Below are 27,359 nucleotides of genomic sequence, written 5' to 3' on the forward strand. Positions count from 1 at the left end.
TTCCCAGAGGCATGGAAGATTGCCAGAATAGTGCCAATACCAAAACCGGACAAGGATCTCTCACACTCTGACAGCTACAGGCCCATAAGTTTACTGCCAACGCTGGGAAAGGTACTGGAACGTGTCCTACTGAAACGCATGCTGGACATCCTTGTGGCACACAACATCATCCGACTGGAGCAGTTTGGCTTCCAGGCGAAGCTATCGGCTGAGTTACAACTACTGCGCATCACGGAATCTATCCAAGACAATTTCAACAAGAAACGACATACTATTGGAGTCTTTCTCGATATAGAGAAGGCTTACGATAAAGTATGGCGACGCAACTTGATCGTCAAGCTCCGACGTACCACTCCCCTACCAGACTGCTATTTAAAACTTCTTGACAATTTTCTTCAGGATCGCAGATTATATGTTCACATTGATGACAAGAATTCAACAACACGGCCTGTCCTTGAAGGACTTCCACAAGGATCGGTCATCTCTCCACTGCTGTTTAATTTATATATTAACGGCCTCCCGACGGTGCCACATGTTACTGCCAGTTTCTATGCCGACGACACAGCGCTCCTGACTGCAGGCACCAGAATGGACCACCTCGTCACACGGATGCAGCGCCAACTAGATGTAGTGGACCACTGGACCCACATGAACAAAATAATGATCAATGCAGAAAAAACAAAAGTTATTGTCTTCACACGTCGGAGACCTATCGTCAATGACCACCTGCGGATATCAGACCAGCCACTCCCCTGGGCAACAACTGTAAAATACCTGGGAGTGCATCTAGACGACAAACTGTTGTATAGTCATCACATTATGGAGAAGAAGACGTCTGGCCTCAAAATTTTGGGAGCTCTCCTCCCATTTCTGAAGAGCTCATACCTCAGCCAACGCACGAAACTCCAGTTGTACCACGCCACAGTCGAACCATCTATTTTGTATGGATCGACCTCTTGGGGTACTACGTGTGCAACTAACTACAAGAAGTTATAGGTTGTACAAAGCAGATGCCTACGATGGATCACAGGAGCCCAATGGTGGATCCGAAATCATGACATTCATCGAGCATTAAGCGAATCTTACCTCTCAGACAAGGTCAAGGAGAAGGCACGAACCTTATTTCGGAAGTTGGACTTGATACGTGACAGTACACCACAACTCACCACAGTAGGTGCGGTAGAACCCTTACGCAACCACAAATACAAAGTACCGAAGGCGATAGTATTTGAGCCTCCATAAATAATATCCCTACGGAATTCTCCATAATTTAAGGACATATCGTCCTTTAGCACTTCTACGCACATGTTTTCAAACACACACCAAAAGCAGCGAGTTAAAGGACCCTTCTGTGTGCCCAAACTAAAGCTGAAAGAAGAATAAATAAATAAAGAGAGAATTTTTACCCCTTCCATTCCCTACAGAAGTAAAAATCAACGAAGTTGATCAGACTTCAGCACCACCACAAAAAAAAAAAAAAAGTAGGGGTACGTGAATACAACAGTAAAAGGATCTATTTTTGGAGGGTTTGTGCCGTTAGGTGCGAACCGGCAATTAGATTGACGATGTTGTAAGGCGTTAAGTGGTGCGGCATGTCAATCAAAATGAGTTTCTGTGCTATTTTTTAATGATTTAACTACTTTAGTAGTTTCTTGAACGTTCTTGACCAGGAGCATAATATCAGCAACAAATCCCAAGCAGTTTAAGCTTTTATCAGTTTTCACACTTCCAGTTGTTATGTTCTTTGCGTTATTCTTGTATCATTCTCTCATTACATATTCCAGTGCTCAGTCGAACAGTAATGGTAATAGGCCTGTTTTTATGAGGAATGTTTCAGAATTTTTTTCTCTAAGCCTTATTTTCAATTTAGCGTTGTTTAGAGTAAGTTCTACTGCTTTAATTAATTTTGGATAAGGTCTTAGATTTCTTAGAATTTTTAAAACTGGAGTTCCATGGAGACATTGGATGGCTTCTTAAAGTTTACAAACGTTATTGCCATAGATTTGTTCTGTCTCCTACAGCACACCATAATCAACTTTAAACTAATGATCTGCTCTTCACAATTTCTCCATGGTCTGAAACCTTCTAGATTTCCTCGTAACTCCTGTTTTAGTTGTACCTAAAACTTTACGTCGACAAACATTTTCAGTTACAATAAGCACATTAGGCCGAGGGAGCAATACGTAAATTACAATTCAAGGCAACAATGACAAATATATTTAGCAATTCGGAAAGTATATTCGTTTTGAAACGTCTACTTGCACGATGGCCAGAGATATTGGACTACCTTAGTGGTCATGGTTATTGTTTATGACAATGCTGTGTACAAATTATCGAGTTAATAAGCACTTTAAAACAAATGAAAAGGCATTTGTGATAAGATTGTATAGAAAAACCGTCTCTAATTCGTGATTAATGGGTTAGCTTCGTAAAATAGAGGTATGAACCTGGACATCCATGATGCCCTTTTGTCTACAATAGCTAAAATTATCTTTTGCATTAAAATTTAAAAAAAAATAGTAAGTCATAGCACTACACTGGTATGCAGTGCCAAATAAAACTATTTCTAGTAATACCACATTCGGCTGTGTACAATTAGTACATGTTCACAAAATATTTGTTGTCTTGAGAAATAATATATTATACTCTTCTTCTCGTAACATTGGCCGATTTAGAAAGAGATTGTAAAAATTTTTACTTATATACCAAACTTTGAAGTTTGAAGGTATCACAGATTTTTAGAAAATGGAGTGAACGATTATTCAAGACACGTACAGAAACCAGACTGCAGTTGCAAAAGTCATAGAATGTGAGAGGAAAGCGGTGGCTAAGGGGGAAAAGTGGGTTGTAGTGTACGACTGGTGTTATTCAGTCTGTACACTGAGTAAGGAGAAAAGGAAACCAAGGAGTAATTTGTGAGCGAAATTAAAGTTCTGGTACAAACAACAAAGGTTTTGAGGTTTTCTAATGATATTGTATTTATCTCAGAGACAGCAAAAGGCTATGAAGAGCAGTTGAACGGAATGAACAGTATTATGGCAAAAAAAAAAAGCATTTCTTGTTGCTGAATAATGCAACTAGCTACGAATACTTCCGAAATGTTACAAAATAACTTCACGTACTGAGACACTATATTGACATCTGCCATTTGGACCAGAAGAAAATTTGTGCCAGACCAGGATTCGAACACAGATTTGTCGCTTACCACAAGTGCTCGCCTTAAGAACTACAACTACCGGAGCACACTTCCAGTATCAATAGAAACTTACACGTGTCACATAGTCACAACCCTTATACTCACCTCGAAGAAATTGTCCACTTGGGACTGAAAGTCGTAGACATTATGTACATGTACAGCCTACCAAATGGTCACAACTGCAGAAAAATTGGTCGACTTATTCAAGAGAAAGAGCTCCACAAATTGAGCAAGTCAGTAAAGTGTTGGTCTACCACTGGTCCTTATATTAGCAGTTATTTGGCTTGGCATTGATTGATAGATTTGTTGGATGTCCTCTTGTGGGATGTCGAGCCATATACTGTCCAGTTGGCGCTTTAGCTCATCAAAATCCTGAGCTGGTCAGATGGCCTCACCAATAATGTTACATACGTTTTCAAATGAGAGCGAACCTGCGACCTCACTGGCCAAGGAAGGGTTTTCAAGCATGAAGACAAGCAGTAGAAACTATCGCTATGTGCAGATGCTCATTATCTTGCTGAAATGTAAGCCAAGGATGCCTTTCCGTAGAGTGCTACAAATGGGTGCATAGAATATCACCCACATACGACTGTGCTCTAACAGTACTGTGGATGACAACCAAAGGGGTCCTACTACAAAATGAAATGGAACCGTGGACCGTGGCTCCACATTGACGGTCAGTGTGGTGGGTGACAGTCAGATTGGTATCCCATGGCTGTATGTAGCGTCTCCCGACACTTCTTTGCTCCTCATCCAGGCTCAGTTACAAGTGGGATTCGTCACTGAAGACAATTCTACTCCAGTCAACGAAATTCCAGGTCTGATACGTGTTTCAAGACGCCCTGGACAGCTGTGGGATGCCAACCTGAACGTTGCCCACCATGTGGCCTGAGAACTATATGGTCTGGGGTGCCATGTCTTTTCATAGCAGAGCCCCACTGGTTGCCATCTGTGGCACCCATACAGTACAGAGATAAGTCGAGGAGATTCTATGCACCATTTTGTTTCCCTTCATAACAAGCCACCCTGGGCTTACATTTCAGCAACATTATATGCCTGTACACTGTGAGAGTTTCAAGTGCTTGTCTTTGTGGTTGTCAAACCCTATCTTGGACACCATAGTCGCTGGTTCTCTCCCCAACGGAGAATGTTTGGAGCATTATGGCCAGGGCAGGGCCATCAAACCTGCTCAGGATTTTCATCTATTGATTTATGTCTCATTTTGCCATTTCATGCATAGTATTATTTTGTGTGTGTTACCTCGTGTTTTTTACGGTAGAGGAATAGATACATCATTGATTGTTCCAATATTGTGTTTATACAGTGACTGTATATTTACAGTATATTCCTTCAAACATCTATACACATCTGAGAGAGCAGAAACCTCACTGGCCATTACAGCAGTGGTAAACATTACAAAATAGCTTCGCTTACTGCGGTTATACATTGATGTCAGATGTGTGTGACACGTGAAAATTTGTTCCTGTCTGGGACTTAAATCCCTAATGTTCACCACTGGTATAATTGTCAATGACAGTGCCTGTTCCTTCAGATTTGCATGCCGTTCTGAAGGGCATAGTATTGTGAAGACACAGATACTGTATAAACAGTTTCGAAGTGCCTTATTTCAGTGCCATAACTGGCCTTGGGAATCTGTGCCCATCTTCACATGGCTGACGTTTCCAGTTACGTTTATGTATTCATCAACAGCATGTCGTCAGCTCCTGCACTATGTTCCAGTAGACTATGCTTTGTCTTGCATCAGTCCATATGTTTTTCTGCGACCTTAGCAAGACAAAGCGTTGTGCATTGGAACATATGAAATAATAGACATCATCAGAAGAGTGGCACACCCAAGGGGAGAACAAGTTAAAAGGAAAAGCAATAATAAATGGTTTATATAAGAAAAGGCTTCCATAGAACCAAAATTGCACGTAATGCATAATATAAAAATACACTGAACAATATATAGGAAAAAGCAACTTAAAAGAAGAATAACCCAAACCAAAATTTTTTTAAAACTCACATCAGGATGTCAAAGTAATTCTGATTCTTCCAATTTAACAAGAAGGTCACTTTTCTTGCCGCTTTGTGGCATAATTCAGAATCTGGAGATCTCACAGCATGGGTGGTCGATGCCCTGTTGACTTAAAATGCTCAACAGAGGCAGAATGCTGCTTCATCTGGCCAAAGTCTTAAACCTCCCACCAGTCATAAGATTGTGCTGGGTTTTGTTGTGGACTTCTAGAAGAATTGTAAATTATCAAACATAGATATGGAGTTAATGATCACCTGTTTAATGATCAGCTGATTAGTAAGGATCTGAACTACCTTGACACCACGATGTCAATTTTTGAAATATTTACTTAGCCAGTTTCTTTACTTTAGTTATTCTGCATTGAAATTGCTTTTTTTTACTGTGTATTAATTTATGTATTTTTACATGATGCATTTCCAGCCAGTTTTTATGCTTCAGTTGGCTTTGTTTATGTTAAGTGTTTGATCAGTTTATTTGAGCCCTCAAATTGAACTCCCCTCAGGTAGCCCTTTTCTCTAAATGTTAATTCCTTTATATTTTTTATCCTGTAGATATATACATGCAATCTTTGTATTTTTCTAAAGCTACAAATTTACGTTTTAAATTTTAACTGCCAAACAGGGTTTTTGTCATTGTACTTCAAGTTTAGGTGGTAACACTTGCATATTTTACTTCACTTTCTCCTTCCTGCGGATCGTGTCACTCGCAATCTTGTGCACTACGCACGTGGCGTTATTAATTTGTAATGTGTTTCCTGTCAGTCTCATTATTTCACTGTAGTTGTTCGTTTGTCCAAAGCTTGTCTGCTAGTGACAGCTTCCCAACGTTTTGTGAACTTCTGCATACCAGATAGAGCGCCTTCATTGTTGAGCTGTCTGATTATTCGGGTTACCTCACTGAAAGCCCGTGTACTCTTATGGAATTATGGGCAGCTTGGCAGGGTTCATGGTGTTATTTTCTTTTAGAACTACTTCAGACGTTAGTTGAGTCCATGCCACATCGTGATATGCCACCTCTACATGCTCGCAGGGGCCCCGCACCATATTAGGCAGGTACACCAGTTACTTTGCCCCTTCAGTTTATAATAGAAACATATACTTCCATAACGTAAATTAACTACTTTGTGCTCATTATCACATAGAAAACGTCCAACGAAGTCGGACATCCTGCCACTGTAGCATAATTAACCACACTCTGAACATCTACGTCTACATTTATACTCCGCAAGCCACCCAACGGTGTGTGGCGGAGGGCACTTTACGTGCCACTGTCATTACCTCCCATTTCTGTTCCAGTCGCGTACGGTTCGCGGGAAGAATGACTGTCAGAAAGCCTCCGTGCGCGCTCGAATCTCTCTAATTTTACATTCGTGATCTCCTCGGGAGGTATAAGTAGGGGGAAGCAATATATTCGATACCTCATCCAGAAACGCACCCTCTCGAAACCTGGCGAGCAAGCTACACCGCGATGCAGAGCGCCTCTCTTGCGGAGTCTGCCACTCGAGTTTGCTAAACATCTCCGTAACGCTATCACGGTTACCAAATCACCCTGTGACGAAACGCGCCGCTCTTCTTTGGATCTTCTCTAACTCCTCCGTCAACCCGATCTGATACGGATCCCACACTGATGAGCAATACTCAAGTATAGTCGAACGAGTGTTTTGTAAGCCACCTCCTTTGATGATGGACTACAGTTTCTAAGGACTCTCAGAATGAATCTCAACCTGGTACCCGCCTTACCAACAATTAATTTTATATGATCATTCCACTTCAAATCGTTCCGCATGCATACTCCCAGATATTTTACAGAAGTAACTGCTACCAGTGTTTGTTCCGCTATCATATATTCATACAATAAAGGATCCTTCTTTCTATGTATGCGCAATACATTACATTTGTCTATGTTAAGGGTCAGTTGCCACTCCCTGCACCAAGTGCCCATCCGGTGCAGATCTCCCTGCAATTCGCTACAATTTTCTAATGCTGCAATTTCTCTGTATACTACAGCATCTTCCGCAAAAAGCCGCATGGAACTTCCGACACTATCTACTAGGTCATTTATATATATTGTGAAAAGGAATGGTTCCATAACACTCCCCTGTGGCACACCAGAGGTTACTTTAACGTCTGTAGACGTCTCTCCATTGATAACAACATGCTGTGTTCTGTTTGCTAAAAACTCTTCAATCAAGCCACACAACTGGTCTGATATTCCGTAGGCTCTTACTTTGTTTATAAGGCGACAGTGCGGAACTGTATCGAACGCTTCCCGGAAGTCAAGGAAAATGGCATCTACCTGGGAGCCTGTATCTAATATTTTCTGGGTCTGATGAACAAATAAAGCGAGATGGATCTCACACGATCGCTGTTTCCGGAATCCATGTTGATTCCTACAGAGTAGATTTTGGGTTTCCAAAAACGACATGATACTCGAGCAAAAAACATGTTCTAAAATTCTACAACAGATCGACGTCAAAGATATAGGTCTATAGTTTTGCGCATCTGCTCGACGACCCTTCTTGAAGACTGGGACTACCTGTGCTCTTTTCCAATCGTTTGGAACCTTCCGTTCCTCTAGATACTTGCGGTACACGTCTGTTAGAAGGGGGGGAAAGTTCTTTTGCGTACTCTGTGTAGAATCGAATTGGTATTCCGTCAGGTCCAGTGGACTTTCCTCTGTTGAGTGATTCCAGTTGCTTTTCTATTCCTTGGACACTTATTTCGATGTCAGCCATTTTTTTCGTTTGTGCGAGGATTTAGAGAAGGAACTGCAGTGCGGTCTTCCTCTGTGAAACAGCTTTGGAAAAAGGTGTTTAGTATTCCAGCTTTACGCGTTCATCCTCTGTTTCCATGCCATCGTCATCCCGGAGTGTCTGGATATGCTGTTTCGAGCCACTTACTGATTTAACGTAAGACCAGAACTTCCTAAGATTTTCTGTCAAGTCGGTACATAGAATTTTACTTTCGAATTCACGCATAGCCCTCCTTACGCTAACTTTGACATCATTTAGCTTCTGTTTGTCTGAGAGGTTTTGGCTGCGTTTAAACTTGTAGTGAAGCTCTCTTTGCTTTCGCAGTAGTTTCCTAACTTTGTTGTTGTACCACAGTAGGTTTTTCCCGTCCCTCACAGTTTTACTCGGCACGTACCTGTCTAAAACGCATTTTACGATTGCCTTAAAGTTTTTCCATAAAAATTCCACATTGTCAGTGTCAGAACAAAGATTTTCGTTTTGATCTGTTAGGTAGACTGAAATCTGCCTTCTATTACTCTTGCTAAACAGATAAACCTTCCTCCCTTTTTTTATATTCCTATTAATTTCCATATTCAGGGATGCTGCAACGGCCTTATGATCACTGATTCCCTGTTCTGCACTTACAGAGTCGAGAAGTTCGGGTCTGTTTGTTATCTGTAGGTCCAAGATGTTATCTCCACGAGTCGGTTCTCTGTTTAATTGTTTGAGGTAATTTTCGGATAGTGCACTCAGTATAATGTCACTCGATGCTCTGTCCCTACCACCCGTCCTAAACATCTGATTGTCCCAGTCTATATCTGGTAAATTGAAATCTCCACCTAAAACTATAACATGCTGAGAAAATTTATGTGAAATGTATTCCAAATTTTCTTCAGTTGTTTTGCCACTAATGCTGCTGAGTCGGGAGGTCGGTAAAAGGAGCTAATTATTAACCTAGCTCGGTTGTTGAGTGTAACCTCCACCCATAATAACTCACAGGAACTATCCACTTCTACTTCACTACAGGATAAGCTACTACTAACAGCGACAAACACGCCACCACCGGTTGCATGCAATCTATCCTTTCTAAACACTGTATGTGCCTTTGTAAAAATTTCGGCTGAATTTCTCTCTGGCTTCAGCCAGCTTTCTGTACCTATAACGATTTCAGCTTCGGTGCATTCTATCAGCACTTGAAGTTCCGGTACTTTACCAATGCAGCTTCGACAGTTTACAATTACAATACCGATTGCTGCTTGGTCCCCGCGTGTCCTGACTTTGCCCCGTACCCTTTGAGGCTGTTGCCCTTTCTGTACTTGCCCGAGGCCATCTAACCTAAAAAACCGCCCAGCCCACGCCACACAGCCCCTGCTACCCGTGTAGCCGCTTGCTGCGTGTAGTGGACTCCTGACCTATCCAGCGGAACCCGAAACCCCACCACCCTATGGCGCAAATCGAGGAATCTGCAGCCCACACGGTCCCAGAACAGTCTCAGGCTCTGATTCAGACCCTGCACTCGGCTCTGTACCAAAGGTCCGCAGTAAGTCCTGTCGACGATGCTGCAGATGATGAGCACTGCTTTCATCCCGCTAGCGAGACTGGCAGTCTTCACCAAATCAGATAGCCGCCGGAAGCCAGAGAGGATTTCCTCCGATCCATAGCGACGCACATCAATGGTGCCGACATGAGCGACCACCTGCAGATGGGTGCACCCTGTACCCTTCATGGCATCCGGAAGGACCCTTTCCACATCTGGAATGACTCCCCCCGGTATGCACACGGAGTGCACATGGGTTTTCTTCCCCTCTCTTGCTGCCATATCCCTAAGGGGCCCCATTATGCGCCTGTGTTTTGGAGAGATCATGAGTGCTGTGTATCACTGAAACTACATATTTTCGTACGACGCGTGTATAAATATGAAAAAAATCAATTACGGCCTGTTCGTTTGTAAGGTCTTGGTCCCTTCTGAAATCGCTGGTGAGAGTAGGAAAGTGGATTCACAAAATAATAGCGATTTTAATATTTGTGGCACAGTGTTTATCTTTCATCCCGTATGTTTGTGAAACTTGTCTGGTAATTACAGTAACTGCGGACGGAGTGTGCAGTACTCGCCACGTTCGTTTCGAGACAGATGCAGCTGATTTACGTGCATCTTATAACAGCAAAAGCCGAACTGCAGCACTCGTCTTCAAGCACAGAGGTGCTGTGGTATCCATCCCATCATTGTAGGTTAGAATATAGCCTACTTCATACATAAAATAGGTTCTGACCTAATCTAACCTCCTCGATCTCGTCAAAAACTAACGAATCAGGTGGGACGCACAGTGACCAAGCTGTCAGACGATGTTGGACGGCAACCTTTGGCGACGGAGTCCAACGACCGTTGTCAGTGACAATGTGAGCGCAGTCTTATCGCACGTCCCACAATCTTCTGCACCACTGGTCCGTCACAAGTCAACGTGGACGGCTTGCCATAGACGAAAACAAATTAATTTCTTCCTTCTATCGTCATCTGAATAGTGAAGCAATGGAGGACTGACCCCAAACCAATTGGAAGAAAAATGCAATTTCACGGCATTTATCCAGCACTTGACATCGTAACACGAAAGTCATAGAAGCTCTTTAGTTTTGAAATTTGTGGTAACTGAAGTTGATGATTGGATGGGTAGGGAAAGAAATAAACAGCAGAGTAAAAAATTATTGCGCTGCGGTTCTGTAAACTCGATAGTCCTTGTAAACAAAGCAAAAGCGTCACCTCTTTCCGAAGGGTAAAGTTTGGAAATACTACAGCTCGCGACTCTCACGTTTTATTGCGAGATCTGTTGAAATCTGAGGGTTGGTTTGAGAGGAATGTGGAGTTGCGCTTGGGAGTTACCAGCATCACACATCTCACAACTCATGAGCATGCAGTCACCCACATCACACTCACTACACTGAGCGAGGTTGCGCAGTGGTTAGAGCGCTGGACTCGCATTCGGGAGGACGGCGGTTCAAACTCGTGTCCGCCAACCTGATTTAGGATTTCCGTGTTTTCTTCCCTAAATCGCTTCAGGCAAATGCCAGAATGGTTCCTTTGAACGTCACGGCAGACCCCTTTCCCGTCCTACCCTAATCCAATGCGACCAACGACCTCACTGTTTTGTCCCCTTCCCCTAAAACAACCAACACCCACTTACAATTATCTATCGTTTACTGGCTCGAATCACAGAATACAAGCTGTCCAAAATTGTCACATTGCTATCACATCACCATGAACGTTGCTGACATTGATATCATAACCAAAAATCGGCTTTCAAATATCTGTATCTTGAATTCCGTGTTCCTTTCAGGATGCTATGTTTGAGGTAACATGAATGATGTAGCAATTCCTGGTGCTTCCCAGGTGGTATCAACAACTTCTCATCAGGAAAGGGAGCTGCACTGACCTACCTACTGGCATTTTCTTCTTACACACCCTCTAGCTTCAGGTAAAAAACAGCCCAGCAGAAATGCGTTGCTTGTTATTACCTTTTGCAAATTATTTGATTGCTGGACTTGCATACTGGCAGAATTTAGAGAAGTTCAGCATGTCAGTACTTCATGTCTAAGTACCGGCACTAGTAATATTGTATAAAGCAGTACAGTAGCCATTAAATAGTCCCTGTTGTTTTACCACTTAGTATGTTTATCCGTTTCAAACGGAATACTGAACAAATCGAATTCAGTAATTGTCCACAGACATACAAGTAAAATTGCGACACAAGCCTCATAAAGTCTGTAGCTGTAAATCAATGACTCGTGAACTGCCGCCACGTATTTGTCAGCTTCTGTGAAAATTCAGACGCCCTTTTTTTCCTTTCCTTCGCTGCTTTGCTTTCTGCATCACCAACAGTGCAGCTGACATACACAACTATCCTGTGTGGATATCACGGCTTTTCATTGCAAGTATTTCGCTACAATAGCGCTCTATTGCATATGTGTGTGTGTGTGTGTGTGTGTGTGTGTGTGTGTGTGTGTGTGTAGCTCTGTGAGGTTTGCGTCTAAGAAAGAGAATCGCTTGTGTTCCTTAGCTCATTATTCGTCCGACAGTACTGTCTTTCATTCGTACTGCGTAAAATCTTGTTCGTAAGTTCAGGCCAACTGTAGTGAATACTATCATTGTTCTGAGGACTGGTCGTTCGCCTGTTGTTTGCTCCGGCGTACAGGCATTGCAGAGCAATTGGGGACAGGAGACGGAGGTTTTTCCCGACAGCGTAACGAGCTGACATCTGTCGGCGACGCCAGGCAACAGTGCATTCAACGGACGGCCATGTATTCGATGTCGCAATAATAAGCTTAACAGGAAACGTTTGGAAGTAAGAAAAGTCACCTTATCTGCGTCTATTGAGTATCGATTGTCTGTTAACAAAGGGGTAACCCCGTTCATGTCTCTTGTTTATTTCCAAAGACAGTTCTTCATACTCAGCAACACTAGTGATGATGCGTTCGTTAAAAAAGTGAAAGATATGCAACAAATTCCCGCTCCCCATCAACTCTTCCAAGTATTGGTCTGCTTTCCACCGCCTTACTGCGAACCGCCCCACCCCCCAGTACCCTCTCCTCCTTAATGACCGTCCCTTTCCTAACAACCTCAGTAAGGTCAACCACTTTGCCTCCCACCTCTCTGATGTTTTTTCCATCCCAGATGATCCCCACTTTGATTATTCCCTCTTCCCTGATGTCATGGACCGTACGGATACCTCTGTTCCTCCCCTTGCTCCTAGCTTCCAGTACTTGGGCCACACCCCACCATCTGCACTTAACACTCCCATCACTACACAGGACATCAGCCTCACACTCCGCACTAAACGCAACACTGCTCCCGGCCACGTCTGCGTTACCTACCGCCACCTCAAACACTGCCCTCCCTCCTTCCTTTCCCTCCTTGCCGCCCTCTACAATGTCATCCTTGCCACTGGCTTCTATCCCGACCTGTGGAAAACCTCCCGTATCCTGATGTTCTCCAAACCCAATAAGCCTCCATCTGATGCCTCTTCCTATCGTCCTATCTGTCTCACGTCAGTGTTCAGCAAGCTCTTGGAATCCATCCTTTCCCGGCGCATCCATCTCCACCTCCACCAAAACCACCTCCTCCCAAACACCCAATGTGGCTTTCGACCTTCCTTCTCTGCTGATGACCAACTCCTCCGCCTCACTCATCTCCTCTCCCTCCAGCTTAACTCCCGTCGCTCCGCCATTTTTGTCTCACTTGACCTTGAAAAGGCCTACGACCGTGTCTGGCATCCCGGTCTCCTGTTTAAACTCCAAACCTACGCCCTTCCTATCAACTACATCCGTCTGGTGGCCTCCTTCCTCTCCCGCCGCCCCTCCTACGTTACCATCCATCATGCCAATTCCCGCACCTTCTACCCCTCTGCCGGTGTGCCCCAGGGCTCTGTCCTCTCCCCTCTCCTCTACCTCCTGTACATGGCAGATATGCCCCAACCCCCCCCTCCCCCTCCAGTGCACCTCTTGCAATATGCTGATGACACCGCATTCCTCGCCCTCGCTCCTACCCTCCAACGGTCCCAACGCCTTCTCCAGAATCACCTTGACCTTTTTGCTGCATGGTGTAACCAATGGCTCCTGAAACTAAATCCTTCCAAGACCCAGGCAATCATCGTAGGTCGTACCACTCGCTCCTTCCGGCTCCTGGATTTCTCCCTTACTGTCTGCGCACGTCCTGTCCGTCTCACCCCCACCCTCACCTACCTTGGCCTCACCATTGACCGTCACCTCACCTGGATCCCTCATCTCCGATCCATCCAATCCAAAGCCCACAACCGCCTCCGCCTCCTCAAACTCCTCTCTGGCCGGACATGGGGGTTGCACCCCTCTACCATCCTCCACACCTACAAATCCTTAATCCGTACCATCCTCTGTTATGCCAGTCCTGCCTGATATCTGCCCCCCCCCCAAATTCTATCAGTCCCTCCAGATCCTTGAGCATCATGCACTCCGCCTCGCCTTCCATATCCGCCTCCCGTCCCCCACGCGGATCCTCTATGATCTCATTCCTTTCCCCCATCTGCTCCTATTCCTCGAACATATCCGCATCCTCTACACCTCCCGCCGTCTTGAACCCCCTCACCCCCTGGTTGCTCCTCTCCTCTCCCATCCCCGCCCCCTGCCACGTCTTCACCGTTGTGTCCCCCCTACCCTCCATCTCTACACCCTCCATCTCCTTTCCCGAGGTGGCTTCTGTCAACTCCCCCTCCCGGATGATGCCCTCCCTCCCTCCATTTATCCTTCCTATCAACTCTGATCTTCCATCCCCCTCCTTTCCTCTGTCCTTTCCCTGGGCTCCCTCTCTCCCCCCACTTCTGTCCTGTTCTTCCTCCCCCCCTAAATCTCTCCCTACCTCCCTTCTCCCCCCCCAGTACTTTTGTATTCCCCTCCTCTGCCTACCCCACTCCCTGTCGCGTCTGCCCCCCACCCCTCTTATGGGTCCTCATCCTCCTTCAGCTCCTTTCCCAGCTCCCCCCTTCGCTTTTACTCTCCTTTCCCCCCCTTTTTCGTTTTCCCATCTTCTGTCCAGTTTCCCCCCACCTGCTCTCGACTGTGGTGTCACATTCGCCAACTTTTTAGTGCAGTGTTCCAGTGACTATTCAGTGTTGTTTGTCTTTCTCGTGTTGCGAACAGAAACCATGCTGTCGCTCGGTGTGAATTTTATTTCCTTTGCGAACAGAATCCAGACTGTCGCCATGTTTTTTAATTGTCTATTGTTTTCCCTGTCTACTTCGTATGTATTTTTAATAGCGTCATCATCCCTGTGTTGTTGTTTTAAGTTCCACGATTTCTTTTCGCCTTGTTACTCTCTAAGTCTCCGATTTTATCGCCTGTTGTTTTTCTTATTTGTTCTCTTGCTCTTTGTCACAAAATCTGTCGGCTGAAGAGCGGCGTACTAAGCTGCTGCCAGCCCGCCCCCTTTGGGGGAATTGAAATTCAATAAATGAAAAAAAAAAAAAAAAACAAAAAGTTCCCGCTCCCCATCAACTCTTCCAAGTATTGGTCTGCTTTCCACCGCCTTACTGGGAACCGCCCCACCCCCCAGTACCCTCTCCTCCTTAATGACCTTCCCTTTCCTGACAACCTCAGTAAGGCCAACCGCTTTGCCTCCCACCTCTCTGATGTCTTTTCCATCCCCGATGATCCCCACTTCGATTATTCCCTCTTCCCTGATGTCATGGACCGTACGAATACCTCTGTTCCTCCCCTTGCTCCTAGCTTCCAGTACTTTGCCACACCCCACCATCTGCACTTAACACTCCCATCACTACACAGGACATCAGCCTCACACTCCGCACTAAACGCAACACTGCTCCCGGCCACGACTGCGTTACCTACCGCCACCTCAAACACTGCCCTCCCTCCTTCCTTTCCCTCCTTGCCACCCTCTACAATGTCATCCTTGCCACTGGCTTCTATCCCGACCTGTGGAAAACCTCCCGTATCCTGATGTTCTCCAAACCCAATAAGCCTCCATCTGATGCCTCTTCCTATCGTCCTATCTGTCTCACGTCAGTGTTCGGCAAGCTCTTGGAATCCATCCTTTCCCGGCGCATCCATCTCCACCTCCACCAAAACCACCTCCTCCCAAACACCCAATGTGGCTTTCGACCTTCCTTCTCTGCTGATGACCAACTCCTCCGCCTCACTCATCTCCTCTCCCTCCAGCTTAACTCCCGTCGCTCCGCCATTTTTGTCTCACTTGACCTTGAAAAGGCCTACGACCGTGTCTGGCATCCCGGTCTCCTGTTTAAACTCCAAACCTACGCCCTTCCTATCAACTACATCCGTCTGGTGGCCTCCTTCCTCTCCCGCCGCCCCTCCTACGTTACCATCCATCATGCCAATTCCCGCACCTTCTACCCCTCTGCCGGTGTGCCCCAGGGCTCTGTCCTCTCCCCTCTCCTCTACCTCCTGTACATGGCAGATATGCCCCAACCCCCCCCCCCCCCCCTCCAGTGCACCTCTTGCAATATGCTGATGACACCGCATTCCTCGCCCTCGCTCCTACCCTCCAATGGTCCCAACGCCTTCTCCAGAATCACCTTGACCTTTTTGCTGCATGGTGTAACCAATGGTTCCTGAAACTAAATCCTACCAAGACCCAGGCAATCATTGTAGGTCGTACCACTCGCTCGTTCCGGCTCCTGAATTTCTCCCTTACTGTCTGCGCACGTCCTGTCCGTCTCACCCCCACCCTCACCTACCTTGGCCTCACCATTGACCGTCACCTCACCTGGATCCCTCATCTCCGATCCATCCAATCCAAAGCCCACAACCGCCTCCGCCTCCTCAAACTCCTCTCTGGCCGGACATGGGGGTTGCACCCCTCTACCATCCTCCACACCTACAAATCCTTAATCCGTCCCATCCTCTGTTATGCCAGTCCTGCCTGGATATCTGCCCCCCCCCAAATTCTATCAGTCCCTCCAGATCCTTGAGCGTCATGCACTCCGCCTCGCCTTCCGTATCCGCCTCCCGTCCCCCAAGCGGATCCTCTATGATCTCATTCCTTTCCCTCATCTGCTCCTATTCCTCGAACATATCCGCATCCTCTACACCTCCCGCCGTCTTGAACCCCCTCACCCCCTGGTTGCTCCTCTCCTCTCCCATCCCCGCCCCCTGCCACGTCTTCACCGTTGTGTCCCCCCTACCCTCCATCTCTACACCCTCCATCTCCTTTCCCGAGGTGGCTTCCATCAACTCTTCCTCCCGGATGATGCCCTCTCTCCCTCCATTTATCCTTCCTATCAACTCTGATCCTCCATCCCCCTCCTTTCCTCTGTCCTTTCCCTGGGCTCCCTCTCCCCCCCACTTCTGTCCTGTTCTTCCCCCCACTAAACCTCTCCCTACCTCCCTTCTCCCCCCCTAGTCCTTTTGTATTCCCTTCCTCTGCCTACCCCACTCCCTGTCGCGTCTGCCCCCCCACCCCTCTTATGGGTCCTCATCCTCCTTCAGCTCCTTTCCCAGCTCCCCCCTTCGCTTTTACTCTCCTTTCCCCCCCTTTTTCGTTTTCCCATCTTCTGTCCAGTTTCCCCCCACCTGCTCTCGACTGTGGTGTCACATTTGCCAACTGTTTAGTGCAGTGTTCCAGTGACTATTCAGTGTTGTTTGTCTTTCTCGTGTTGCGAACAGACACCATGCTGTCGCTCGGTGTGAATTTTATTTCCTTTGCGAACAGAATCCAGACTGTCGCCGTGTTTTTTAATTGTTTATTGTTTTCCCTGTCTACTTCGTATGTATTTTTATTAGCGTCATCATCCCTGTGTTGTTGTTTTAAGTTCCACGATTTCTTTTCGCCTTGTTACTCTCTAAGTCTCCGATTTTATCGCCTGTTGTTTTTCTTATTTGTTCTCTTGCTCTTTGTCACAAAATCTGTCGGCTGAAGAGCGGCGTACTAAGCTGCTGCCAGCCCGCCCCCTTCGGGGGGAATTGAAATTCAATAAATGAAAAAAAAAAAAAAAAACAACAAATTCCCGCTCCCCATCAACTCTTCCAAGTATTGGTCTGCTTTCCACCCCCTTACTGCGAACCGCCCCACCCCCCAGTACCCTCTCCTCCTTAATGACCGTCCCTTTCCTGACAACCTCAGTAAGGTCAACCACTTTGCCTCCCACCTCTCTGATGTTTTTTCCATCCCAGATGATCCCCACTTTGATTATTCCCTCTTCCCTGATGTCATGGACCGTACGGATACCTCTGTTCCTCCCCTTGCTCCTAGCTTCCAGTACTTGGGCCACACCCCACCATCTGCACTTAACACTCCCATCACTACACAGGACATCAGCCTCACACTCCGCACTAAACGCAACACTGCTCCCGGCCACGTCTGCGTTACCTACCGCCACCTCAAACACTGCCCTCCCTCCTTCCTTTCCCTCCTTGCCGCCCTCTACAATGTCATCCTTGCCACTGGCTTCTATCCCGACCTGTGGAAAACCTCCCGTATCCTGATGTTCTCCAAACCCAATAAGCCTCCATCTGATGCCTCTTCCTATCGTCCTATCTGTCTCACGTCAGTGTTCAGCAAGCTCTTGGAATCCATCCTTTCCCGGCGCATCCATCTCCACCTCCACCAAAACCACCTCCTCCCAAACACCCAATGTGGCTTTCGACCTTCCTTCTCTGCTGATGACCAACTCCTCCGCCTCACTCATCTCCTCTCCCTCCAGCTTAACTCCCGTCGCTCCGCCATTTTTGTCTCACTTGACCTTGAAAAGGCCTACGACCGTGTCTGGCATCCCGGTCTCCTGTTTAAACTCCAAACCTACGCCCTTCCTATCAACTACATCCGTCTGGTGGCCTCCTTCCTCTCCCGCCGCCCCTCCTACGTTACCATCCATCATGCCAATTCCCGCACCTTCTACCCCTCTGCCGGTGTGCCCCAGGGCTCTGTCCTCTCCCCTCTCCTCTACCTCCTGTACATGGCAGATATGCCCCAACCCCCCCCCCCTCCAGTGCACCTCTTGCAATATGCTGATGACACCGCATTCCTCGCCCTCGCTCCTACCCTCCAACGGTCCCAACGCCTTCTCCAGAATCACCTTGACCTTTTTGCTGCATGGTGTAACCAATGGCTCCTGAAACTAAATCCTTCCAAGACCCAGGCAATCATCGTAGGTCGTACCACTCGCTCCTTCCGGCTCCTGGATTTCTCCCTTACTGTCTGCGCACGTCCTGTCCGTCTCACCCCCACCCTCACCTACCTTGGCCTCACCATTGACCGTCACCTCACCTGGATCCCTCATCTCCGATCCATCCAATCCAAAGCCCACAACCGCCTCCGCCTCCTCAAACTCCTCTCTGGCCGGACATGGGGGTTGCACCCCTCTACCATCCTCCACACCTACAAATCCTTAATCCGTACCATCCTCTGTTATGCCAGTCCTGCCTGGATATCTGCCCCCCCCCCCAAATTCTATCAGTCCCTCCAGATCCTTGAGCATCATGCACTCCGCCTCGCCTTCCGTATCCGCCTCCCGTCCCCCACGCGGATCCTCTATGATCTCATTCCTTTCCCCCATCTGCTCCTATTCCTCGAACATATCCGCATCCTCTACACCTCCCGCCGTCTTGAACCCCCTCACCCCCTGGTTGCTCCTCTCCTCTCCCATCCCCGCCCCCTGCCACGTCTTCACCGTTGTGTCCCCCCTACCCTCCATCTCTACACCCTCCATTTCCTTTCCCGAGGTGGCTTCTGTCAACTCCCCCTCCCGGATGATGCCCTCCCTCCCTCCATTTATCCTTCCTATCAACTCTGATCTTCCATCCCCCTCCTTTCCTCTGTCCTTTCCCTGGGCTCCCTCTCTCCCCCCACTTCTGTCCTGTTCTTCCTCCCCCCCTAAACCTCTCCCTACCTCCCTTCTCCCCCCCCAGTCCTTTTGTATTCCCCTCCTCTGCCTACCCCACTCCCTGTCGCGTCTGCCCCCCACCCCTCTTATGGGTCCTCATCCTCCTTCAGCTCCTTTCCCAGCTCCCCCCTTCGCTTTTACTCTCCTTTCCCCCCCTTTTTCGTTTTCCCATCTTCTGTCCAGTTTCCCCCCACCTGCTCTCGACTGTGGTGTCACATTCGCCAACTTTTTAGTGCAGTGTTCCAGTGACTATTCAGTGTTGTTTGTCTTTCTCGTGTTGCGAACAGAAACCATGCTGTCGCTCGGTGTGAATTTTATTTCCTTTGCGAACAGAATCCAGACTGTCGCCATGTTTTTTAATTGTCTATTGTTTTCCCTGTCTACTTCGTATGTATTTTTAATAGCGTCATCATCCCTGTGTTGTTGTTTTAAGTTCCACGATTTCTTTTCGCCTTGTTACTCTCTAAGTCTCCGATTTTATCGCCTGTTGTTTTTCTTATTTGTTCTCTTGCTCTTTGTCACAAAATCTGTCGGCTGAAGAGCGGCGTACTAAGCTGCTGCCAGCCCGCCCCCTTTGGGGGAATTGAAATTCAATAAATGAAAAAAAAAAAAAAAACAAAAAGTTCCCGCTCCCCATCAACTCTTCCAAGTATTGGTCTGCTTTCCACCGCCTTACTGGGAACCGCCCCACCCCCCAGTACCCTCTCCTCCTTAATGACCTTCCCTTTCCTGACAACCTCAGTAAGGCCAACCACTTTGCCTCCCACCTCTCTGATGTCTTTTCCATCCCCGATGATCCCCACTTTGATTATTCCCTCTTCCCTGATGTCATGGACCGTACGAATACCTCTGTTCCTCCCCTTGCTCCTAGCTTCCAGTACTTGGGCCACACCCCACCATCTGCACTTAACACTCCCATCACTACACAGGACATCAGCCTCACACTCCGCACTAAACGCAACACTGCTCCCGGCCACGACTGCGTTACCTACCGCCACCTCAAACACTGCCCTCCCTCCTTCCTTTCCATCCTTGCCACCCTCTACAATGTCATCCTTGCCACTGGCTTCTATCCCGACCTGTGGAAAACCTCCCGTATCCTGATGTTCTCCAAACCCAATAAGCCTCCATCTGATGCCTCTTCCTATCGTCCTATCTGTCTCACATCGGTGTTCAGCAAGCTCTTGGAATCCATCCTTTCCCGGCGCATCCATCTTCACCTCCACCAAAACCACCTCCTCCCAAACAACCAATGTGGCTTTCGACCTTCCTTCTCTGCTGATGACCAGCTCCTCCGCCTCACTCATCTCCTCTCCCTCCAGCTTAACTCCCGTCGCTCCGCCATTTTTGTCTCACTTGACCTCGAAAAGGCCTACAACCGTGTCTGGCATCCCGGTCTCCTGTTTAAACTCCAAACCTACGCCCTCCCTATCAACTACATCCGTCTGGTGGCCTCCTTCCTCTCCCACCGCCCCTCCTATGTTACCATCCATCATGCCAATTCCCACACCTTCTACCCCTCTGCCGGTGTGCCCCAGGGCTCTGTCCTCTCCCCTCTCCTCTACCTCCTGTACATGGCAGATATGCCCCAACCCCCCTCCCTCCAGTACACCTCTTGCAATATGCTGATGACACCGCATTCCTCGCCCTCGCTCCTACCCTCCAACAGTGCCAACGCCTTCTCCAGAATCACCTTGACCTTTTTGCTGCATGGTGTAACCAATGGGTCCTGAAACTCAATCCTTCCAAGACCCAGGCAATCATCGTAGGTCATACCACTCACTCCTTCCGGCTCCTGGATTTCTCCCTTACTGTCTGCGCACGTCCTGTCTGCCTCACCCCCACCCTCACCTACCTTGGCCTCACCATTGACCGTCACCTCACCTGGATACCTCATCTCCGCTCCATCCAATCCAAAGCCCACAACCGCCTCCGCCTCCTCAAACTCCTCTCTGGCCGGACATGGGGGTTGCACCCCTCTACCATCCTCCACACCTACAAATCCTTAATCCGTCCCATCCTCTGTTATGCCAGTCCTGCCTGGATGTCTGCCCCCCCCCAAATTCTATCAATCCCTGCAGATCCTTGAGCGTCATGCACACCGCCTCGCCTTCCGTATCCGCCTCCCGTCCCCCACGCGGATCCTCTATGATCTCATTCCTTTCCCCCATCTGCTCCTATTCCTCGAACATATCCGCATCCTCTACACCTCCCGCCGTCTTGAACCTCCTCACCCCCTGGTTTCTCCTCTCCTCTCCCATCCCCGCCCCCTGCCACGTCTTCACCGTTGTGTCCCCCCTACCCTCTATCTCTACACCCTCCATCTCCTTTCCCAATGTGGCTTCCGTCAACTCCCCCTCAAAGATGATGCCCTCTCTCCCTCCATTTATCCTTCCTATCAACTCTGATCCTCACTCCTCCTCCTTTCCTCTGTCCTTTCGCTGGGCTCCCTCTTCCCCCCCCCCTTCCGTCCTGTTTTCTCGCCACTACACCTCTCCCTACCTCCCTTCTCCCCCCAGTCCTTTTGTATTCCCCTCCTCTGCCTCCCCCACTCCCTGTCGCGTCTGCCCTCCACCCCTCTTCTGAGTCCTCATCCTCCATCAACTCCTTTCCCGGTTCCCCCCTTCACTTTTACTCTCCTTTCCCCCCCTTTTTTCCCATCTTCTGTCCCGTCTCCCCCCACCTGCTTTCGACTGTGGTGTCACATTTGCCAACTTTTTAGTGCAGTGTTCCAGTGACTATTCAGTGTTGTTTGCCTTTATCGTGTTGCGAACAGACACCATGCTGTCGCTCGGTGTGAATTTTATGTCTTTTGCGAACAGAATCGAGACTGTCGCCGTGTTTTATAATTGTCTATTGTTTTCCCTGTCTGCTTCGTATGTATTTTTCTTAGCATCATCGTCCCTCTGTTGTTGTTTTAAGTTCCACAATTTCTTTTCGCTTTGTTAATCTCTAAGTCTCCGATTTTATTGCCTGTTTTTTATTATTTGTTCTCTTGATCTTTGTCACAAAATCTGTCGGCTGAAGAGCGGCATACTCAGCTGCTGCCAGCCCGCCCCCTTGGGGGGGGAATTGAAATTCAATAAAGAAAAAAAAAAAAAAAAACAACAAATTCCATTCGAGGGTTGGATTCCCTCACTTCTTCGGCGAAGACTTTCACTGCCTGGGCTACTCTCAGGGTGCATCTTCGACGTGGAAGATCCATTTCCTTGCCGTGTCGTCTGCTTGCCGTCACTACTGCTCGCCGTCCGGTGCTCCTCGCCGCCACCGCCGCCGCCTGCCGGTGCTCGCCGCCGCCGCCGTTTGTTCGCCGCCGCCGCCGCCGCCTGGTCGCCGCCTGCCGGTGCTCCCCGCCGCCGCCCTTCTCGCGCGCCGCCACCATGTCCCAACCCACCACCACTATCATTTTCACCTCTCCCTCCGCTGCTCCAACCACCATCACATGGAGCTCATCCTCCACCCCACTTCCCGTCCTTCCTTCTCTCCCTGTCCACCCCACCCCTGCGCCACTTTCGGCTGTAACCACCCCCAACTCCTCCTCCCCTATCACTGTCGCCCCATCGACAGCTACTAACTTTCCGCCGCTCTCTGCACCGCCTCCGACAGGCTCCAAGCCAGCACGAATTTCGGCTCTACGTTCCACAGTCTCTGTGACACCCAAGCCCCGTCCGTCTGCGTCATCCGCTGCTCAGGGTGGTCCTGCCCCCCGCCATCTCCCACTGCAACCCATCCCCCTGCCCCCTCTACACCCGGTTGTGACCACGAAACCTTCAAAGCGCCCGAATGTTGACCCTTCCCCCGAAGTCTCCTCCAAAGAACCCCCAATCCCCGTGACCCACCCATCACCATGGACGTGGCCCTGACCCCCGCCCCCACCACGCCTGCCACCCACACCTTTGTCCTCTCCAATCCTGACCACCAATTCCTTGATGCCCACTCCCTCACCCTCACCATCCGGAAATACTACCCCAATGCCCCCATCTCCCTTCTGATTCCTCGCAAGGACTCGGTCCTCATTAAATCCCCCAATGATTCCTTCCACACCGATCTCCTCTCCCGCATCCCCTGTATCCAATTTGGCCAACGTGCAACCCTCACCCCCTACCACACCCCGTCGTCTCCCCATGAGCCTCGACCTCCCCGACGTCCGCCAACCTTCACCGCTGTGATCACAAAGCTTAGCCCTGTGATCACAGAGGCTGAGGTATTGGCAGAACTCAACTCCCAGCCCGACATTGAAATCCGCTCGGCCCATCGCATCTTCAATGATGCCGGGCCGACTTTTCTCATGCGGGTATTCACATAATCCTCCTGCTCCATTGACCGCCTCCTCACCAAGGGAGCCCTCATCTACGATCGCCGTCATAAGGTGGACCCCTCCTGTTCCCCAGTCCAATCTTACCACTGCCAAAGCTGCCTCACATACAATGACCATGTTACCTCTGCCTGGAATAACCCCCCTACTTGTCCCCACTGCTAAGCTTCCCACTTCCTCAAGAACTGCCCCAACCTCACCTCTCCCCCCTCCTGCAACACCTGTAACAAATCACATCCAACCTTCTCCTAGAAGTGTAAAGCGAAACCTCCTCCACTCACCCCTGAGCTCACCGTCCCAGCTCGTCCTGTTGATGATCCCATCCACCCCAAACACTCGCTCTGCCCTCCGCCTACTGCAGAGAACGTAATCCGTTTCATCACCATTGTGCTCCAAAACATCCACCCCTCAGCGCCTCCACAGCCTTCCCCAGATCGCCCTCAATGCCCGTTCCATCTTCCATCTTATCACCTATGCCACCCACTCCCACAACCAGGCCCACTTCACCTTCACCCCACTCACCACCCTCGTCTTGCTCTCGCCTCCCATGGTACAACATCCCTAACATATCCTGTACCACAATATTTGCTCCCTGCCAACCCACAAACTCCTCTTCCTCCACACCATCCATCAGCACAACATGGATGCCTTTGTCCTAAATGAAACCTTCCTTCAACCATGTATCTCCATCTCCACACCTCCTTACACCCTTCACCGCACCGATATCCCATACCCTCTGGCGCATGGCAGAGTTGCTATAGGCCACCTCAAGCACCTCCCTGTCCGGCCCCAACCTCTCCTTAACAATCCTGCCTAGCATCTCACCCTCAGCCTCTTCTTCCCCACCCTTACAGTCACCTGTGCCACCATTTATGTCCGCCCTCGCATCCCCATCCCGTACGATTTCCTGGCCCACATTGACCGCACCTTCTCCACCTACATGATTGCCACTGACCTCAATATCCACAGTCGTGATCCTGCCAATCTCCAGTGGTGGCATCAGTTTATCACCACCCTCCAGGGAGACCTGGTCCCCTCCCCAAGCACACCCGACTCGAACCCAACACCACTCCTGATGTGGTCCTTGCCTCTCCCAACCTCCTTGGGCGCATCACCGCAGATGTCCTTCACCTCATTGGCAGTGACCATGCACCTGTTCTCCTCATTATCTCTAGTGGTCGCAATACCCGCCCCGCTCCTCACCATGACGTCCCTCCTAAACTTGTCCATGATTACTCCTGTGCCAACTGGGATGCCTACCGGGACTCCATTCCACCCAGGGTGACGGCCACGACCTTGCCCTCCAATCTCCTGATGACATCTCTCGCATTGCCGACTTACTGCACCAGATCTTGTCTGACGCCATCGCCACCCATATCTCCATCTAAGCCATCTACCCTCACCGGCCCACCCTGCCTCCACAGGCCATCCTAATTCGATAGCCCCACCACCTCTACCGCTCTTTTCTCCGCACTCGTGGCCGGGACACACTTACCCGCTACCGGCAATTACGACAACATATCTGCAACCTGCTTACTGCGAAGAAACGCCATGCCTGCCGCCAGACATGTACACAACTCAACACCATGCTCCCAATAAACTCTTGCAAGAATTGGTCTGCTTTCCACTACCTTACTGGAAACCTCCTCACCTCACACTTCCCTCTCCTCCTTGATGACCGTCCCTTTCCTGACAACCTCAGTGCGGCCAACCACTTTGCCTCTCAACTCTCAGATTTTTTTCAATACCAGATGATCCCCAATTTGATTATTCCCTCTTCCCTGACCTCATGGACCGTATGAATACCTCTGTTCCTCCCCCTCCCCTAGCTTCCAGTGCTTGGGCCACACACCACCATATGAACTTGACACTCCCATCAGTACACAGGACGTCTGCCTCACACTCCGCACTAAACGCAACACTGCTCCCGGCCACGAGTGCATTACCTGCCGCCACCTCAAACACTGTCCTCCCTCCTTCCTTTCAGTCCTTGCCACCCTCTACAATATCATCCTTGCCACTGGTTTCTACCCTGACCTGTGCAAAACCTCCTGTATCCTGAAGTTCTCCAAACCCAACAAGCCTCCATCTGATGCCTCTTCCTAACGTCCTATCTGTCTCACATCGGTGTTCAGCAAGCTCTTGGAATCCATCCTTTCCCGGATCATCCATCACCACCTCCGCCAAAACCACCTCCTACCCGACACCCAATGTGGCTTTCGACCTTCCTTCTCTGCCGATGACCGACTCCTCCACCTCACTCATCCCCTCTCCCTCCAGCTTAACTCCTGTCGCTCCGCCATTTTCGTCTCCCTCGACCTCAAAAAGGCCTACGACCATGTCTGGCATCCTGGTCTCCTGTTTAAACTCCAAACCTACGCCCTTCCTGTCAACTACATCAGTCTGATGGCCTCCTTCCTCTCCTGCCGCCCCTCATATGTTACCACCAATAATGCCAATTCCCACACCTTCTACCCCTCTGCTGGGGTGCCCCAGGGCTCTGTCCTCTCTCCTCTCCTCTACCTCCTGTACATGGCAGATGTGCCCCAACACCCTCTCCAGTACACCTCTTGCAATATGCCGATGACACTGCATTCCTCGCCCTCGCTCCTACCCTCCAACGGTCCCAACGCCTTTTCCAGAATCCACTTGACCTTTTTGCTGCATGAGGTACCCAGTGGCGCCTTCTGTATACGCCTTCCGTCCCCCACGTGGATCCTCTATGACCTCTTTCCTTTTCCCCATCTGCTCCTATTCCCCGAACATATCCACCTACTCTACACCTCCCACTGCGTTGATTCCCCTCACCCCCTGGTGGTTCCTCTCTTGTCCTGTCCCCACCTCCTGCCACGCCTTCACTGTTGTGTCCCCTCTACCATCCATCTCTACACCCTTCATCTCCTTTACCAAGGTGGCTTCCATCAACTCCCCCTCCTGGATGATGCCCTCATTCCCTCCATATTTCCCTCCTATCAACTCTGATCCCCTCACCCCCTGGTGGCTCCTCTCTTGTCCTGTCCCCACCACCTGCCACGCCTTTACTCTTGTGTCCCCTCTACCCTCCATCTCTACACCCTTCATCTCCTTTACCAAGGTGGCTTCCATCAACTCCCCCTCCTGGATGATGCCCTCTTTCCCTCCATATTTCCCTCCTATCAACTCTGATCCTCACCCCCCCCCCGTCCTTTCCTCAGTCCATTCCCTGGGCTCCCTCCCCCCCTTCCATCCTGTTTTCTCCCAGCCAAACCTCGCCCTACCTCCCTTCTCCCCCCCCCCCCCTGGCGAGTCCTTTTGTATTCCCCTCCTCTGCATTCCCCACTGCCTTTCGCATCTGCCCAGCACCCCCCACCCCTCCATTGGCTCCTTTCCCCCCTCCACCCCCTTCGCTTTTCCTCTCCATCCCTTCTTTTTATTTTCCCATCATCTGTCCATCATCTGTCTCGGCTGTGGTATGTCACATTTGCCAACTTTATAGTGCAGTGTTCCAGTGAATGTTCAGTGTTATTCGCCTTTCTAATGTTGCAAAGAGAAACCATGCTGTCGCTGGGTGAGAATTTTAAGTATTTTGCGAACAGAAACCAGATTGTCGCCATATGTTGTTAATTGTCTGTATTTTTTTACCCGTCTGCTTTGTATATATTTTATTTACGTCATCATCCCTTTGATCTATGTTTTAAGTTCCACGATTTTTTCGTCATGTT

The sequence above is a fragment of the Schistocerca piceifrons genome, chromosome 11 (genome assembly GCF_021461385.2).
Source record: "Schistocerca piceifrons isolate TAMUIC-IGC-003096 chromosome 11, iqSchPice1.1, whole genome shotgun sequence".
Classification (NCBI taxonomy): Eukaryota; Metazoa; Arthropoda; class Insecta; order Orthoptera; family Acrididae; genus Schistocerca; species Schistocerca piceifrons.